This window comes from Cynocephalus volans, chromosome 9 (genome assembly GCF_027409185.1).
Source record: "Cynocephalus volans isolate mCynVol1 chromosome 9, mCynVol1.pri, whole genome shotgun sequence".
NCBI classification, from domain to species: Eukaryota; Metazoa; Chordata; class Mammalia; order Dermoptera; family Cynocephalidae; genus Cynocephalus; species Cynocephalus volans.
The window spans coordinates 143,786,852-143,801,192 of record NC_084468.1 but is presented as its reverse complement, the minus strand read 5'-3'; the positions used below and the strand labels follow the sequence as shown (position 1 = coordinate 143,801,192).

At 34.2% G+C, this 14,341-nt stretch overlaps 1 protein-coding gene across 3 annotated transcripts in view; it reads left to right on the top strand.

Moving 5' to 3' along the window:
- The window catches only part of FSTL5 (follistatin like 5), a 733,912-nt gene that overhangs the window by 71,525 nt on the left and 648,046 nt on the right, over nt 1–14,341 (top strand). The gene's annotated exons all lie outside the window — the stretch shown is intronic.

Below are 14,341 nucleotides of genomic sequence, written 5' to 3'. Positions count from 1 at the left end.
ACCAATCTTAACCCTATAAAAGAAGACACCCAAATCCTTCTCAGTGCTGACGCTACTTTTCTGCTCAGGCGGGCAGGTCCGCTTGCACTTGCTAATACAATCTTTTTTCTTCCTTTGCCCAGCTAGCGTCTCCTTCCTCAGTGACCTTACAGAACACAGTTTTCTGTTTATTGCATCTAGTGTTCAGGTGGAATTCCATCAAGCACTGTCCCTAAGAGTAGGTGTTCACCGACATCTATGAATTGGCCGGTGGACATTTTCAAGATACATCTCACAGATATTTAGTCACTACCGTCTCATTTTATTTTCTATAAAAAGCTAGTAAATTTTTATTTATATATTAACACTTGGTAATAGCTCTTACTGTGAGACAGTCAATTCTAATAAGACACAGGAAGACTCTATTCTCTGAAACACATTCTCAGTTTTGAAGTTTACTCACTGAGATAATAAATTACTCTAGGTAATAGGTAATCCTTCAACAAAGGGTTTCCATCGTAATGATGGAACGTCACAGATTTTTCTTGGGTTAATCCCTCTGGCCTTTCCATTCATGTGCTGGTCTTTCTTCTACATTTCCAGCTTCGTTTCTTATCCTTTCTCTCCCCAAAGGCATCCCAGCTCCAAGTCTGGCTATGGAGTGAAGCATACATGTCCTATTTCCTTCCCTCCTTTCTGAAAAGGAAGATATATTTATTGGTTTGTTTGTTTGTTAATTTTATTTTCAGAGTTCTACCAAAAAAATAAAAATAAAAAAATAAAGGAGTTACTAAGATTACATGTGCTCCTGAAATAATGACAGGGTACTTTGCTTCTGAGGATCTGTAGATTGGCAATATAATCTTGCTTACCTATAACAAGTTCAAATACAATCCTCTCTGCACATTTCTGCACACTGACTGGCTTCCCAAACACTATTTTTTTCTGTGTTTGGTGACCTGTGCACGTCTGTATTACTGAAGAAAAAAAAAAAAAAGACATGCATTTCTTTACTTTGCCAGAAGTATTTTGTTCAAATGAATTATGTAAGACTGCCTTTTCAGGGATTCCCAAACTATTTCTGTTCATTTTCAGCAAACTGAAGTATGGTTTATCATTTTATGCATGAAACTATTATACTATTTATCCTCAAAACACTCATTATTAATTCAAAGTTTTATACTTTTGTGTTGCAAAAGGGAATTTCGACTCCAAGATGTACTGTCTGGTGTGCATGTAAATGATATGTGCATTTTAAGCACACTGAGTGCACATCCTCCTTCTTATGAAGGGTCTCAGTGTTTCAGGTTAATCTTAAATCCTATTTGTAATTCTATTATTGTAGAAATAAGTTCAGTGGTGTAGCTCTCTTTTTTATGCTTTATTACTTTGGGTGCATAAATCATATCTAAAGTAGTAGAAATTATGTTTTTTCAGCTACTGTCTGGGAACATATTTTCTTTTATAATATAATAAAAGTTCAAGATGATGCTTCTTACTCCTTTCACTGTTATTAGCTTCCACATGATTCAGAACTCTTGCATGCATTATGGCTTCTAGACTACTGACTTGCAAGTAAATCAGAGATGTATGGTTACATGACGACTTGTTGCTTATTTCTAAATGGAAGAGCTCTATATTTTTTCTGACTATGGGAATCATCATGAAATGTTATTTCACTGGAAATTAGAAATAACCATTTAAAATGTTTTTAAATGTCAATATTAAAAGGAAAACCAACAAACAAACACATTTTGAGCCAGGAAAGTGATAGCTTACCCATCAGTAGATGACAAAAATTCTGAAAATCAAATATTTTACATTTCTAGTCGACTAATTATTGAAATGTGAGCTACATCTTCCTTTGGTTTTATAACTCATTCGCAGCTAGTAATTCTATGGACTTCCTGGCTTATTGCTAATTTCATTTACCAGAACACGTTTATGACATTGTCAGGAATGTATCCAGAGGAAGTCTCTACTCTTAATTTCCTGCTTCTGTGCCTATTTCTGCTTATGACAACAATTCTAACTTAATACCAGGGACCTGAAATTACATTAATACGAAAGCACTCCAGTGAAAATTGATTTCTCTTTTCTCCATGTACATAGAGATAAATATTAAAATGTTTGCAAACTTTCAACTCTTATCTCTAAATGATTAATTATTTGACACCCACACATGTTTTTATTTTATTATTATTTTGAAATACTGTACAAATCCATATTGTTTACATATTCCAAAATTATATTTATGTGGAATTCAACCAATAAAATAAATTTTTACTAAATAATTAGTATGCTATTGGATTCTCAACTGATTTTAGTGTCTAGATTGCCTATTGTTAAATGAGTGGGGACCTAATCTTTATTTAGTACACAATTTGGGGGTTTACAATTGTTTACGATAACCTTCCTTAAAGTTACTTTGAAGATTATAGCAGGGAGATGAAGACAGTTCTACAGGTTTGAAAGAAAAGGTCAACTATCCAGGCAGCCTTATTAAACACTGTTCTTCAGTGATATTACAGATATAGCATGTTAAAATACTGTACATTTTTGAAAATTTATTAAAAATTTTTAAATATTATTAGAAAATAATTTCCTTTGGAGATTTTTTCTAAAATAAGGAGCTTAATAAATTTGTTAGTCTCTGCCAATATTTTTCAAGAAATTATTTAAATTTGTGGGTGGTTTATTCACTTATATTTAACATCATCTTTCTAGAATTTTCAGTGAAGTAATAACCGTTTTTGAGGAAAATTTAAATAATTCTTGGTTTACCAATAGCTTAACATTCCTGTTAACTTAGCAAAGTTTTTAATTTTCTAAATAGTTTAAAATATTTATTACAATTATAAAAATAATATTGTTTATGCAGAGTTTGCTTGTGATTATGCTCTAACATGATCCTGAGTTGATACTTCACCCTGTAAACAAAAGAATGTTTGACTGTCCATTCACCAAAAAGATGCAGTGGCTTTTATGACACAATCCCCACCCACTCTCTGTTCAAGTAGACACTCTTGGCTCTTCACTTTCAGAAGTATGCTTTTTTTAAATTGCTGGTTATATTTTGGTTATTTTAAGACTCTACAATTAAGGAGACTGAGCACTAAAGTTTTTTTCCCTAGTGGCCACTTCCATGTTATAGTTTTAAAAACTATACTTTATAAAATACCTAATAGATGTCAGACACCATGTTGAGCTTTTTATATACATTATCTCATTTTAATCCTCAAACACACATTCTTAAGTAAGATTTAGCATTCATATTTGCTAGCATTTTGAGAAATCACATCCAAAGTAACTATTTCAAATCAATAATATCATTTTTGTTCTATTTTAAAATGGGTAATATTTTATTTAACCAATGGTACATTAGGCAAATTTAGTACACTGCTATTAGCAATGTTTTTGCTATTTCCATAGATGTTATAGATATGCATTTTATTATGTACATGTTATTTTGCTTTAATGGCATGGTTACAAATATTGTCCTTACTGCTATACTGTTTAGTGCTTTGTAACTTCAAGAAAAAAATATACACAATGATAAATGCAGCATAATGGGGTTCTAAGGGATAGATGTAGGACTCCTTGCTAGCTTGTTCTCTAAATATTTGTGTTTTTGACTAGTGACTTATCCCCTGCACCTATCATTCAATCTTTCATGGTAAATGTTGTTATAATATACCCTGTGATAGCAAAAGTTCACATACCTGAAATCCTGAGGCTTATAATTCTGTAAGAACATTGAACACACTATTATTATAAACATTTATTCTTTAAAACTCTATAATTCTCAATAGGTTCCACAAGACAAATATTATGTCATATACATTGATGTATATGAAGAAGGTAAGTTGCACAGTTCCTCTCTCTGTGGAGCATACATTTTTACATGTATTGAACAATAAAAGAAAACATTATGCTAAGATTATACTTAACCAAACTAAAAACACATATTTCAGACAATAAATGGTATTAAAGAACTATGAGGCCTGCAGTCTTTACACACACATATACATGTGCACACATACATGCACACACACTACTTTCCATCTGTTTTGATACAACCATGCATTTAGATTCTCCTTTATTTCCTGTATTACAAATTGGCAACTGAAAACACTAAAAGTCATCTGGTTTATATATATCAGGTCAAAGGAGGTGTTGCTATTGAAGGTTGGAATGCTAAATACCTAATTCAGGTTGCATGAATATTCAGAGCTCTTTTAACTGGAATAATCCCACAGACTTTCTGAGGTTAGCTCTCTTCTTCAAGGTCAGGTACCTAGTCAGAAACAGTGACTGGATAAGAATGGACCCTCAGATTCTTATTACTGAAAGAAATTGGCTACACTACATAAACTAATGAAAATATAATGTAAAACTGAAAGATGGTATTTCATGTATATGAGCTGTATATGAAACTTTTTGTCTAATTGTTGCATGTCTTTATATTTATGAAATACAATATATCTAGTCCCATAAAAAATCTCTGAAAAGGATTGTTATGATTACATGAAATGAAGAGTCACTATGTTTTTAATGGATTGAAAATTCATACATTATTATAAATGTCAAGTTTTTTGTTTTCAGTCTAGAAAGCATTTGCTGAAGTTAAAAGTTTTTGGTAGGATTCATGAAAATTGTGGTTTTTATGTATCATACTTAATACTTATCTTCAGGAAGCTCAAGTACCTAAAAGACAAGAAAAGTTACTTTTAGAAAATGTCAACCAAAGGATTAATTGTTGTTTGTTTGTTTAGCAACCAATAATGCAGGATGAACTCCAGACAAGTGTATTTATGGCAGACATGATAATAATTCTTAAAATATAATTAAATGATGTAAAAGAATGCGAGGGAACAATAATTAGTTTATGCACTTTTTATGCCATAGCAATTGCATTACATCAAAACAATTCTATTTTCACTGTTCTTGTTTTACTTTTTACTTTCAAAATTAACTGGGGGCAGAAAGCATTCTCACGAGTGATTATTGATTACTTTGCAGCAAAATATCAGTGCCCCACATGCACAACTTGACAGGTAATGATAGACTGGCAAATCTTTAATTACCAATTTGAGCATCCCAAATATTTCAAACCAGTTCACTTTACACCTGACTTAACAATATGAAGGTAAATTGATCATTGAGCACTAAATCAATTAAAAACGTAATTCTCCATTATTATGAATACCTTGCCAGACGTTTCTGATTTCATTAGCTAGCACCTGTTCCACTTGTAATCTTTACTATTAAAAAATATGTCATATTTGTTTATGTGAGTGATATTTTGTGATAATGAGTGGGTTTTTGAAATAAAAATGGTAATATATTGAATGCATGTTCTGGAAGTCATTGCATACATAAGATAATAATTACTACTTGGACAAGCTTTCAAAAACATTATTTCTGTTCTCATATGTAACTGTAAAACAAACCTATAAATTAATTGAAATATATTCACTATAAATAATGTAAATGATGCCCCCTGAAAGTATTTTAGTGAGGCATTGGGGGGAGGGGCATATAGCTTTTAATGTGAGTAATAACTTATCTCTGAAAATTAAGGTAATATTCATTCCCCATCCTTTAAAAAATTATCAAAATAAATTCCTAAAATCTTAAATGATTTTGTTGAATGTCCTCCTGTCACAGCCAATAGGAAGACAAACATTCTTCTCTACCTAATGATCCTATTATCATCAACCAGAAGAGATTTCAAAAAGTAACTGGTCGTGCTTCTTATTAATGCCCAAAAGAATTAAATTTCTATTATGCCAAACACATCATCTTTTTCCCCATTTTGCATATATTTTCTAGTTTTCAAATGGATACCAAAAATCATCTCATCCAATGGGTCATTTATTTTGATTCCAGAGCAATTTATTTTGCAGCTCACTTTGCTCACCAGGAGGCAATGCTATTTAAAAGATGTTAGGACATAACTGAGGTTTGGTGACATTGGGGAAAACAACCCAGAATAACTGGCTTTAATTTTTTTCTAATAAATACTGATTTAATGCTGCATGTGATTTCAAATGAATAGTGTTTAGACATTTAAGTAGTAGGCTTTTCTTTGCATAATTCAATTTTTTTTTTAATCTGCACACTGACATCTCAATATTGATCTTCCCTTCAATCGCCCAAATGATTTTTCTTAATTCTAGGCTTTTTTTTTTTTTTAACAGAGAGCTAAATGGTTTCCCACAGAAGTTTTGTTTAAAACATTCCATAAACTGTCTCCTGAAATAGTTGAGTGTCATATTTCAAGAAATAATAAGTAATATTAACCCACCAAAATGTGTTTGATAGCTTCATTTATTTAGCTTGAGAAATAACTTCACTTACTTGCAAGGGTTAGACTTTGTAAAAGAGTAGTTCTTGAAATAGTCATATGAACGTTACTTTTTAAAAAAATTTTTTTACAGAAGTCCCTGTTTTATTTGCCAATTAAATAATTATATAGTCCATCACCTTTCCCTTTTTGCTTTGTCTCTACAGTTATATTAAACATGAAATTTGTTTGAGGAACCTCCATACCATTTTCCATAGAGGCTGCACCATTTTGCAGTCCCACCAACAATGTATGAGAGTTCCTTTTTCTCCACAGCCTCGCCAGCATTTATCGTGCATAGTCTTTTGGATTTTAGCCATCCTAACTGGGGTTAGATGGTATCTCAATGTGGTTTTGATTTGCATTTCCCGGATGCTGAGTGATGTTGAGCATTTTTTCATACGTCTGTTGGCCATTTGTATATCTTCCTTAGAGAAATGCCTACTTAGCTCTTTTGCCCATTTTTTAATTGGGTTGCTTGTTTTCTTCTTGTAAAGTTGTTTGAGTTCCTTATATATTCTGGATATTAATCCTTTGTCAGATATATATTTTGCAAATATTTTCTCCCACTCTGTTGGTTGTCTTTTAACTCTGTTAATTGTTTCTTTTGCTGTGCAGAAGCTTTTTAGTTTGATATAATCCCATTTGTTTATTTTTCCTTTGGTTGCCCGTGCTTTTGGGGTCGTATTCATGAAGTCTGTGCCCAGTCCTATTTCCTGAAGTGTTTCTCCTATGTTTTCTTTAAGAAGTTTTATTGTTTCAGGGTGTATATTTAAATCCTTAAATTTTATTTTATTTTTTCGATATACAATATGGTTGGTTATTGTGGCCCATCACTGAAACCTCTTTCCCCCCTCCCTCCCAACAATGTCCTTTCTGTCTTCTTGTCATATCAATTTCAAGGATTTGTAATTGTTATGTCTTCTCCCCTCCCCGACGGTGTGTGTGTGTGTGTGCGTGTGCGCGCGCGTGCGCGCGTGTGTGTGTGTGTGTGTGTGGTTATTTATTTATTTTTAGCTCCTACCGATAAGTGAGAACATGTGATATTTCTCTTTCTGTGTCTGACTTGTTTCACTTAATATGATTCTCTTTAGGTCCATCCATGTTGTTGCAAATGGCAATATTTCATTCTTTTTTATAGCAGAGTAGTATTCCATTGTGTAGATATACCACATTTTCCATATCCACTCATCTGATAATGGACATTTGGGCTGGTTCCAACTCTTGGCTGTTGTAAAGAGTGCTGCGATGAACATTGGGGAACAGGTAGACCTTCGACTTGATGACTTCCATTCCTCTGGGTATATTCCCAGCAGTGGGATAGCTGGGTCATATGGCAGATCTATCTGCAATTGTTTGAGGAACCTCCATACCATTTTCCATAGAGGCTGCACCATTTTGCAGTCCCACCAACAATGTATGAGAGTTCCTTTTCCTCCACAACCTCGCCAGCATTTATCATTCAGAGTCTTTTGGATATTAGCCATCCTAACTGGGGTGAGATGGTATCTCATTGTGGTGTTGATTTGCATTTCCTGAATGCTGAGTGATGTTGAGCATTTTTTCATGTGTCTGTTGGCCATTCGTATATCTTCCTTAGAGAAATGCCTACTTAGCTCTTTTGCCCATTTTTTAATTGGGTTGATTGTTTTTTAGTTGTAAAGTTGTTTGAGTTCCTTATATATTCTGGATATTAATCCTTTGTCATATGTATATTTCGCAAATATTTTCTCCCACTCTGTTGGTTGTCTTTTAACTTTAATTGTTTCTTTTGCTGGGCAGAACCTTTTTAGTTTGATATAATCCAATTTGTTTATTTTTCCTTTCGTTGCCCGTGCCTTTGGGGTCATATTCATGAAGTCTGTGTCCAGTCCTACTTCCTGAAGTGTTTCTCATATGTTTTCTTTAAGAAGTTTTATTGTTTCAGGCTGTATATTTAATTCTTTAATTTATTCTGAGTTGACTTTAGTGTATGGTGAAAGGTATGCGTCTAGTTTCATTCTCCTACATATTGATATCCAGTTATCCCAGAACCATTTGCTGAAGAGGCAATCTCTTCCCCAGTGAATAGGCTTGGTGCCTTTGTCAAAGATCAGATGGCTGTAGGTGTGTGGGTTGATTCTCTATTCTATTCCATTGATCACTGTGTCTGTTTTATGTCAATACCATACTGTTTTGGTTATTATAGCTTTATAGTATAGTTTAAAGTCAGGTAGTGTTATGCCTCCAGCTTTATTTTTTTTACTCAGCATTGCTTTGACTATGTGTGGTCTTTTGTTATTCCATATAAATATCTGGATAGTTCTTTCCATTTCTGAGAAAAATGTCATTGGAATTTTAATGGGGATTGCATTGAATTTGTATATCACTTTGGGCAGTATGGACATTTTCATTGTGTTGATTCTTCCAATCCAACAGCATGGGAAATCTTTCCATCTTCTTGTATCCTCTCTAATTTCTCTCAGCAGTGGTTTGTAGTTCTCATTATAGAGATTTTTCACATCCTTGGTTAATTCAATTCCTAAGTATTTTATTTTTTTGGTGGCTATTGTAAATGGGAAGCTTTCTTGATTTCTCTTTCTGCATGTTCACTATTGGAGAATAGAAATGCTACTGATTTTTGTGTGTTGATTTTGTATCCTGCTACTTTGCTGAAATCATTTATCAACTCTAAGAGATTTTTTTTGTAGAGGCTTTAGGCTGTTTGATATATAGGATCATGTCATCTGCAAACAGGGACAGTTTGACTTCATCTTTTCCAATCTGGATGCCCTTTATTTCCTTCTCTTCTCTGATTGCTCTGGCTAGTACTTTCAACACTATATTGAATAGGAATGGTGAGAGTGAGCATCCTTGTCTAGTTCCTGTTCTTAAAGGAAAAGCTTTCAGCTTTTTCCCATTCAGGATGATATTGGCAGTGGGTTTGCCATATATGGCTTTAATTATGTTGAGATAATTTCCATCTATACTTAACTTATAGAGGGTCTTTGTCATGAATGAATGTTGAATTTTATCAAATGCTTTTTCAGCATCTATAGAGATGACCATATGGTCCTTATGTTTGATTTTATTAATATGGTGTATCACATTTATTGATTTGCATATGTTGAACCAACCTTGCATCCCTGTGATGAATCCCACTTGATCGTGGTGAATAATTTTACGTATGTGTTGCTGTATTCTGTATATTATACTCAGTAACATACATATTTCTTTGTCCAACTGTGATGATTAGTTAACTATTTTGCCAAAAATAAATAATTTCCTTTTTAAATAATTTTAAGATACATTTCACAGTTTCAGTTCAGTATATGGGAAATTTTTTTTTTCAGTTACTTAAATAAGATGTAAATACTGAAAAAATTCATGTCATTCTAGTAAAATTGATACTGTTTTGTAAATTGTTGGTGCATGGAATCTTTATCCACTAGACAATGTAAAGTGAGAGGAAATTCTGGTCAAATATGCATGTGATATTGCAAAATTTCTGCATAGTCTTTTAACGTTGCTTACCTTTGCTTCTTTAAGCATTTCCAATTTATTTGACCAAGAATCCCTTCATCTCCATCACCCACCTTTCAAGAAATAGCTATTATCACTCAAAGCAGTATAGTCACAAGAATCACATTCTGAAAAGCATTGATTTATACAGCCCTTTTCAAGATGTATTATGGAGTTCAGAGTCAGCATACTTAGACTTTAGTTATCCCCACTGAGGATTTCTTACTTTCCTTTTCTCACCTGTAATATAAATGCAAAATACCACAAAGTGCTATTTTAAGGATTAAATAATGTAAAGTGCATTACCCTTTTGAGTGAAATGAAAAGCTCTTGGTTTATGTGAGTTCTTATTTCAAATTATTTTGAAACATTTGTAATCATTTTTAAATATATCCATAGAAACATATTTATGAAAATAGCTTCAATTTTATAAAATGTTAAAGTTAGAGATCGAGACATGTTGACTTTTAATTTGTGTCATTATTTTATGTAATCGTAACTTATAATTCACATACTTTCAAAACTTGAAGACACCTGATCTTCTGATGTTAAGTATCCTCCAGGTGACCTCTCATACTTATTCTGAGACTAATACTATTCTTGTCATATTCCTACCATGATGCATGGAGCACCATAGTGGAAAAAATTACACAAAGCAGTAGACAACACTTAGAATAGAAGCATATATATAGAATATGTTTCCCTTATTCTTTGGAAATTTAAGCACTATTCTTTGAGAGTACTACTTTGACATTGTAATGACATATGCAAATTTGAAAAAAAATGTATAAGGAATTTTTTTTTAAAAAGAATGCAAACTTAATTTAACCCTTTGATTGTAAATTAACTGCTCCTACATTTAGAAATTATCACTTTGTGCCAGAAATTTTGAGGTAATTTAAGCCTGCCAGAAGAATTCAGAATGATAAGCAAACCTGCTTCAGATAATAAAGCTTAATTAAACAAATGCTTATTAATCTAAATATTAGAAACAGGGTTAAGTGCCAGGGAAATAGAGACTACAGACAAAGTTTCTCCCTCAAGGAGTCAAGTAATACTGATTGTGAGTCTGAGAAAAGGGAACTAGGACAAATGAAAACAGTCACAAAAGAAGTATGATGAACACTTTGCACACCAAATGCTGTAGAAGCACAGAGGAGTAGGTGTCGGGTCCAAGGGAAGACATCCCCTACAACCCCTGGAGGTTCTCTGAAAAATCATCTGATAAACGCAGATTAACACAGAGAAAAGGCATAACAAATTGTATTATATCATTGTTTTACATGACATGGGAGCCTTCAGAATGAAGACTCCAAAATATAAGGAAAATTGTCCATATTTCTGCTTCGGTTCTATGAAGCAGGCACAGCTGTGTAGAAATGTCATTGGACAAGAAAAATATGATCTTCTGCTAGTAGACTGAGCGGGGAAACCCAGCAAGGCCTGTCTGTTCAGATTCTTCTCGGCCTCTTCAGACAGGGTAGATCAGAGAATTTCTTTATGGCCAACTCCAAGACAGAGAGGCAGGGGGAAGATTGGGGTATATCTATGACCTGCCTTGGGGAAGAGGGATTCTAGTTTCTATGTCTTGCCTCAGGGGAGGATGAAGCTGAAAGACAGGAGAGCGGAAGGTGAGAGGAAAACTTTGCTTTTGAGGCTGCTTCCTCGGGATACAGCTTTCCGGGTTCCAACAATGGGCTTTTGGAAAATATTATTCTTTTCTTGATATAGGAGTCAAGCTATTGTCTACATGGATGGGGAAGAGTGAGAAAAGCAGGGGAAAGGGGAAGTATTCTAGATTGTGGGGCATTAATAGAACTGCAGATGTTAAAATATTGATGTTAGACTGATGAGAATTAAAGGAGGAATCAGAATATAGAGGAGAATAGACTCATAGAGCACATTGTAGCTGGGAAAATATCACTCGCAAATGTGGTGGCAGCAATGCCAGGGTGAAGAGATTGCCAAGGCTAGATAGAAGACTGTGACTGATGAATGCTCATAGGAATAGTGTTGAGAAGTATTCAGAACAAGCTAAGCAGTTTTTCAATTTGACAAGCTGAAAGTTTTTTTATTCCACACTCTGAAAGTATTATTCTATTGTTTTCTTACAGAGAGAGAGAGAGAGAGAGAGAGAGAGAGAGAGAAACTAAGAAATATACAATGGTATGACATGGTTGCTTGGCAGTTTAGTACTCAGGCTCTAGAGCCAGAGTATATTTCGTTCCTGTTTCTATCACTAAATACCTGTGTGACAAATGGCAAATTATTTGACAAGTGTACATAATGTCTTCATCTGTGAAATGGGGTAATAATAATTTTTTTATTGGCAGGCTTGTGTTGATGATTAAAGTCATTAAATACAAAGCACTTAACAATAACTATGAAGGGTCTGAGGTTTTACCTTCTTAACAAGCTACGAAGTCAGCCTCACGGTGTCACGGATGCTAGCAGAGGACATCATTTGTCCTGTGTCAGAGACAAAGAGTATCATCATTTGCACCGATTCGCACAGGGTGATGAGAAGAGAGCCAGACGATGCCTGCGTGGGCGGTAGTTTGCATTATAGGAGAGACACACCGCACTGTGTCCCACCCAGATTAGGAAACTCAAATATAAGGATAAGAAGCATACCTAACACCTACTCTGTGGCTCCCCACATTTTCCCTATTGCTTCACAGCAAGCATGATTGCCCCTCGCTGCAGAGGGAGGGATTGTTTCGATCTTCCAAAGATATTCACTATACGAAATCCCAGAAAAGAAAGTCTGGAACAAAAACAGTGTCTCTTCACTCAAAACATGCAGAAATGCAGGAGACCCATAGAGAATTATCTCTCAGAACACTTAGAATAGTAGGGGCACAAAAGAATGGCTCTATAGACATTTATAATTGCCACCTCCACAGCCACCACCACCACCACCACCACCACCATCATCATCCCAGAAAGTATGTTTTCTGTCGGTTATTCTCTGGGGTATAAATGAGTAAAGCGTTTGTAGGCTTCTCCTGTTACCGATCTTTCTCTTGATGTTTCATGGAAGGGTTGATGTCTTCTGACTTTGCTTCTAAGGCTGAAAAATAAAGAATTATATAAACATACAGCACATAGATACAGAGAGAAAAAGAAAGACATATAATGTTTTTCTCACCATAATGCTAATGCATTGTCATTTTTAAAGTCAAACAAATTCAGAGAATTAAAAATAATAACTACTGTAGTTCACAAATTCTGTGTAATTAATAACTGTGAGGCCCTGTATTAGGTGCGTCACTTGCTTTATCTTGATCATATATAATATACACATATGTATATGTGTGTAACATTAATGAGTATTTCTTTGTTGATAAGTCCTCTTCTAATTGCTTTGCATGTATTATCTTATATAACACTCAGAAGAATTTTAAACACTAGCAAGAAAATAAATTTTACTGGCAATCTATGTATGCATCTAAAAATGACCATTACCGTTTTTGTATATGTGAATTCAGAATTTTTACATATGTATATATATTTGTGAAAAACTTTTAAAAGCCTTCTTTAGACAATGTTAATAAATATCCTTGTTTCTCAAAAGTTTGCACATGTTTTGAGGTGGTAACTATAGATTGATTCACACAATAATCATCTCAAAAACCAATTAGCATGACTTTTTAAAAAAACAGACTTTTTACAACATGTAGTAAATCAAAATCTACATTTCCCAGCCTTTGCAGTTAGCTTTCTGGAGGTGCTTTAGGTTTCTCCTACACAATTCACACAAGCACGGCATTTTATGGAGTGGCTTACTGGAAAAAAAGCACATTTTTGTGGGACAGCCATTTTCCTTTCACAGATAATGGCAAAGGCCATATGGTGCTGAAGCCAGCAGGTTGGGTGACAGTGTCCTTATGTAGTTAGTTCTGATAACGCCGAGGCAGCCAATCCTTGGATGTCCCAATTGTATGGTGGTATTTTAGAAGCTGTTACTAACAGCTCAGTATATAGCACTTTTCTTCAATTCTGTGAGCTGCTTTCTCTATCCCTTAATAAATCTCTTCTACTTCAATCAAGTAGTGCAGATCCTATTGTTTGTAACAAAGAGCCTTGATGAATGCATCAGTCCATTTGAGGGCTGCTGCAACTTGGGATCTGGTAGGGAAAAGTGAGCAGTGAAGTTATTATCAGAGATCTATTTACCTGATCTTTGGGGAAAACTCTGGGAAGAAAACTTATCTGCAAAGCTGACACAGGCGATGACAGCCAGGAAGTACAAGATATGAAACCCGAAGAGTAGAGCAAACACATGCATTGCTCAAGCACATATTAAAAGCAGATGTTCCAACCTAGCTTGTAAGCATAACTAAGAAATTCTTGAGTCAGGCGTAATGATGGTTCATACAGTCACTTAGATTCTTACTTATGTGTTGAACATTAACTAAGTGCCAAACATAGTTCCGGGCACTGGGGATATAGTAGTGAACAAAATTGGAAGATTTTTCTGCTTTCCTGGATCTTAGATTACAGCTCTTA